The sequence below is a fragment of the Alligator sinensis genome, unplaced genomic scaffold (genome assembly GCF_000455745.1).
Source record: "Alligator sinensis unplaced genomic scaffold, ASM45574v1 scaffold176_1, whole genome shotgun sequence".
Taxonomy (NCBI): Eukaryota; Metazoa; Chordata; order Crocodylia; family Alligatoridae; genus Alligator; species Alligator sinensis.
In genome coordinates, this window is record NW_005842471.1 from 9,392 (window position 1) to 15,489 (window position 6,098).

Here is a 6,098-nt window from a genome sequence, read left to right on the forward strand (position 1 = left end):
TAACTCCAGAGACTTTGCTTTTGCCAAGAATGGTATTGTTGTGGTAGCCACAAAAGATTCAGACCATGGAAGAGTAGTACTGGAGTGTCTTTTGGCAATTAGCAGTACCTGCTCCAGTGATTTGCACTTATTCCGGTGTCCCTCTAATATTCAGTTACATCTTACCTAACAAACCCTAAAGCCATAAAATGAGGTTTGCGTTAGCTGAGAATAGGTTTCTCTTCCTTAGAAGGCCTTTCCTTGCCAAATATGTGAACAGGATCTTGACAAAGCTGGTCAAGTAGAGTATTCTTGAATTTTTTGCCTACACTAAATTACTTTTCTCATTATAGAATGATAATCCTTCTTTATTCTTGTAACAAGACATATTATGCTTGAGCAACAGAGCGCACAGTCTGGAGGTGAAAGGACTCAAAGAAGCAATGCAACTCTGCAAAAAGGCCAAAGCAGTACAGAGCTACAAGTGCTGCAAAAGGGAAGTAAGGAGGTCAAAATACAAAATACATCCAATGCACGTATACAAATGAGATAAATATGGAGAATAAACAAAAGGTGGAAGCTGCAACCTATGAAAAGAGCTATGATCTGACTGGAATTGCTGAGACCTGATGGACAATGACTGGATTGTCAACATGGAGGGTTACACTCTGTTTCAGAAGGACAGGGTTGAAAGAAAAAATGGTCATGTTGTCTTATATATCAAAAACACAGATACTTGTTCCCTGGTTCAGGAGGACGAAGACAGCAAAACAATACATTTGAGTGAAGATGAAACAGATGTGGCACTGATATAACGGCAGGGATTTATTATAGGCCACCTAAACAGGACGAGGAAGTGGATGAGGCAGTCTTCAAATAGGTGACAAATCTATCCAAAAGCTATGGGATGGGATGGATGGGAGACTTCAATTTTCTGGACACCTTCTGGAAGAATGATGTAGCCAGTTCCTACCTTGTGTGGAGGACAACTCTCTGCTCCAGAAAGTGGAGGATACAAATAGTGGATCCTCTACCTTGGATCTTGTCCTGACCGACAGGAAAAAACTGGTGGAGGATGTGCAGGTTATGGGTAACTTGGGAGAAAGCAATCCTGCTATGGTAGAATTCCAGATCCTGAGACAGGGAAAGCATGCGGCCAGCAAAATTAGGACACTAGATTTCAAAAAGGCGGATTTCATCCAACAAAAGGAGTTAATAGCCATGGTGTCATGAGAGGATATTATGAAGGATAAAGGCACCCAGAAGGGTTCAGAGCTTCTAAGGGGCACATTATTGAAAGCCCAACAAGAAGCTGTCCTGACATGATGAAAACAGAGGAAGAATGGCAAGAGACCAAGGTGGCTTCACATGGAGCTTCTAAAATGCCTCAAATGCAAAAGAAAAGCATATGGGCAGTGGAAGAATGGACAGGTCACCAAGGAAGCATAGCAGGAAGTAGCATGAACCTGCAGGGACAGCATGGATTTATGAAAAATTAAATAGTGTCAAACAAACTTGAACTGATTCTTTGACAAAGTTACTACTTGAGTGGAATAAGGGAATGCTGTGGATATAGTGTAGCTGGATATCAGAAAAGCTTTTGACAAGGTCACACACAACCTTCTTACAAATAAATTGGAAAAATGTGAGCTGGATAAAAGTACCACAAGGTAGGTAGACAGCTGGCTCAATAGTCACCTGCAAAAGGTAACTATTAATGTCAGAATAGCAGGAGGTTTCAAGTGGAATCCTATGGAGGTCTGTTCTATGCCCAATACTGTTCTATGTGTTTCTTAATGATTGAGCACATGGAGGAATATAAGTGCAATTCAGAAGGATCTCAACAAATTGGAAAGTTGGGCTAGAGTTAACAAGATGAAATTCAATGTGGACAAATTCAGGGTGCCACCCCTTGGTAGGAATAATCAAAAACACGAATATAAAATGGGTGGATGGCAGCACTCTGGAAAAGGACTTGGGAATCTTGATGCACCATAGACTCAATATGAATCTGCAGTTTGATGCAGCCTCACCAAAGGTGAATGTGGTTTTGGGATGCATCAATAAAAGCATTAGGTGCAAGACAGTGAGGTGTTATTGCCTCTCTACTCGGCACTGGCTAGGCCTCATCTGCAGTACTGTGTAGTTCTGGGCTCCACCTTTTAAAAAAAAAGATGTGAAGATGTTAGAGAGGGTCCACAGTGGGCAACAAAGATGATCAAGGGCTTGGAAGGTAAGTTATATGAGAAAAGCCTAGGCATGTTCAGCTTGCAGAAAGGTGCTTAAGAGGAGACATAATAGCAGTCTTCAGATACTTGAAGGGCTGCCTCAAAGAAGAAGGGAAGCACCTTTTTCTCTTGTGGTTTAGAGGAGGATGCGGACTAATGGCCTGAAGTTGCACCACATAAGTTTAGACTGGATATCAAGACAAACTTCTTTACTGTTAGAATAGTGAGGCAGTGGAATTAACTGCTTAGGGAAGTTGTGGACTCTACATCATTAGAGATGTTCAATAAGAGGTTGAATAGCCACTGGTCAGGGATGATCTAGGCCTATTCTATACCCATGTTCTACTATGGGTAAATCCTATGCTTCTGGGCTTTGGTGGCTACCCCTGTCCCTCCCCCATTTCTGCTACATGTCAGGGTGGTTTTAAACTTCCCCCAGAGGCATTGGATGTTGGGTACAGACAGGCTGGGGATTTTGACTGTGTTGTGCCAATGCTTCTGCTGAGAGCAAACCCATAGTTTCTGGCTGGAGGGTCTTGCTGCTCCATTCAGGGACAGACCAAACAGCTTATTTGGGGTCAGGAAGGAAGTTTGCCCCATGGTAAGATTGGTATGGACTGTGGGAGTTCTTGCCTTCCTTTGTAGCAGGGAGCATGGCCCTTTGCCCAGGATGTTTTCAGCATTTCATAGAAGCAGGATGTTAGCTGCCATGGTTCCTCTGGTTTAGGTTTGTGCTGTGCCAGGGTTGACAGTAGCCTTATTGGATTTTAGATTATGGTTTGTATGAGATAGTTTGGACAGGGATGATCCTGCCTCAGGCAGGAGGTTGGATTAGATGACCTCTGGACAACCCTACTACTTTACAATTCTATGATTCTTTAGGCCTTAATTGTGTTGGAGGAGCAAGAGAGAAAATTCCTCTCATTCTTTATTTGTAGCAGGACATTGAAAGGCATGGAGGAAGGGTCAGCACAAGTAGGATGATACTGATGTACAGGGTGAAAACAATCTGTTCTGTTCTAATAGGAGAATAGGTTTTTGTTGCTTCCCAAACCCATATGCAAGGATCAGCCCCAAAGTGAGTGCTGCTCTTAGACCTGTGTATCTCTACACTGACCACTTGGGCTGGACTTTGGCTTAAACACCAGCATTTAGCTCAGGGTGCATGCAGAATGTTTCAAAGGGAATGGGCTTCAGTCTTATGTTAGTCAAAACAACATTACCATAATTATATTTCAGTAATGCACTGAAAGTATGTTGCAGTACCAGTAAAAGCCTGCCCTGTGCCAGCAAACAATAGCTTCCATACAGAACCTTGCTACTGTTGCTGACCCATAGATAGATCCTATAGTGAATTTACGCAGTGTTTTTGAGCTTGGCAGAATGTGTCTGTGAATGGTCAGACAAGGTTCTTTGGGTAAATCCAATATCTTTTATTAGACCAACTAAAATAGTTGGAAAAACTCTTCTTTGCAAGTTTCCTGTACAAACACCCTTCTTCAGTCAGAGGGAGATGAAATTTACCCAAAGAACTTTATCTGCCTATGTCATTAGCCCAACACGGCTACAACCAACATCCCTGAAACATCTGTGAATGGGAGAATTCCTTCAGATTTCAGAAGAGATGCAGAACACTCATGGACATGACTTTTAACCTGAATGTCATGAACTGAAGTTAGGGGATTGTGACTACTCAACCTCTTCATACTGCTAAATGGAAGGAGGTTCTGGTTAGATCCTGATAGGTCCAAGAGATTTTGGGAGTGATTCTAGATTGGAAAAGGTTTGATAGTCAGCACCATATTATTGGTGGGGGTGGGGGCGATGGATTAGAAGCCTATTCTTTTTATCATTATTATTATTAGGGAAATAAGAATATCTCATCGTGCACTGTGATTTCCATTCATATGCTATCTTTGTTCAGAAATATTCTTTAAAAATACTTGGATCACTACATCAGGAGAAAAATCATATGCCCCGATTCTGAATGAGCTGTGCACATGCTAAGCCTTATACACTGTACCTAATTATAAGTTGATAACACCTAAAAATATACAGTGCCTAAAGTTCATCTTATGCATTGTCTTTGAAGCATCATGGCCATAATGACAATGACAACAACAAGAACACTGCGTTCTTTTTCTCTCTCTTATGTGCAGCCTTCATATGGTGATAAAACTTCCAATCCTGAAGTTCTGAAATGGATGAATTATTTAGCTAAAGGTCACATACAACTCAAAGGTACATAATCTACATTTCCATTTTATATTTTTTTCTGCCCGTTTCTCTTTCACTACTGCACTGGGTTAAGTTTCTGTATGGAAAATAGAATATGCCCAACCTCAGTCTTTCACAGTGATGCTTGAGAAAAGTCAGTTCCACCACCAAGAGTCCCCTTCTAAGTTATCAGCCTTCTTGCAGACTGCATTACAATTTTAATTACAAATCCAAATTGCAAAATCAATTACTTCTTTATGGTGACATGATTCATATTATAGCTGCATTTGCTGACTTTATATTCTAAACTCAGTTTAAAGCCCTTATTATTTGATCATAACAATTAATTTAGTCAGCCTGAAATTAGATACAGTCCAGATGGTCAAATTTTACTCCTGACTATGTACACACAGATTCATTAACATCTGTGGAAGTAACACATTCTTATCCTAGGGGAAAATTTGGCCACTATCGGATTTTTCTTGGTGGAGGGAGGGGGCTGTTTGTTTTTTTGGGGGGAGGGCTGGGGGGGTTTGGTCTTTTGTTTTGTTTTTTTAGGCCATTTAATAATGAAATTCTTTTTAGCTTTAGACGCTGTCACAGCGGGGTCCTACAGGAGGGCCATGATCTCCTCAAGGCCCCCTTCCCGTGCCAAGTTGGCCCAAGGGCACCCTCAAATTCTCACCTGCCACATCTTTGATGACATCATATATTTGGGAAGCTGCCTTTTACTCCCTCTCAGTCACGTCTTGATGGATGCTAAGACCCCGTGGTTTCCCAGACTCTTTGTGGGTCCCACTCTACAACAGGTGCTCCAGGGGCAACCTAGCTTTATGGGCTATGTGTGGCTCCAACCACCCCTTTACCATGCCCCATGCCTCGCAGATGGAATAGATGTTGTTCTGTCCAGGTCTACACTCTCTCTGGTGCTCGGTTCCCTCCGTGGCCCTGTCTCTCTCTGTGCCCTCTCTCTGGGGCCTTCTCCACAATGCTGCCCCTCCTCAGTATTGCCACCCTCCTCTGGGGCCTTCTCTGTAGCGCTGCCCTCTCTCCGGGGCCTTCTCTGTACCGCTGCCCCCTTCTCCGGGCATCACCGGTATGCTACCCCCTCTCCGGGGCTCACCGCACTGCTACCCCCTTCTCCAGGGCTCTTCTACAATGCCACCCTCTCTCTCTGGGGTTCACCACAATGCTACCCCCTTCTCTGGGGCTCACCATGCCCACACTGGGGCTTCTCCACAACACCCCTTCTCTGGAGCTTCCCAGCTGCCCCTCTCTGGGACTGGGGTCTATGTACCCCATATGCAGCACCCTCACTGGCACTGGGGTCCCCACTCTAGTGTGAGTCCCCTATGAGGCCTCCTCCAACCCCTAATAGCCTCACCCAAACCACCAGTGATAAACAGCAACACAAAATGCAAGCCCATTGGCTATAACTTAAACAGAAGCCGCCCGGCCATAACAACACTCAAGTCTACCGAGAAATACTCCATCCCTTCCATGAGAGAGCTCCTTCCTCTCTGGCTGCTGGCAGGGAACTGCCTCTGGCCTCAGCCCCTAGGTTTATAAAGGCCAGGCCCTGCCCCTTACAGTCAGCTGACCGCTGGCAGGTGTGGTCTCCTGCTTCCTCCAGTTGCCCTGGAAACCAGCAGCTGGGCTCCTTATTCACTGCTA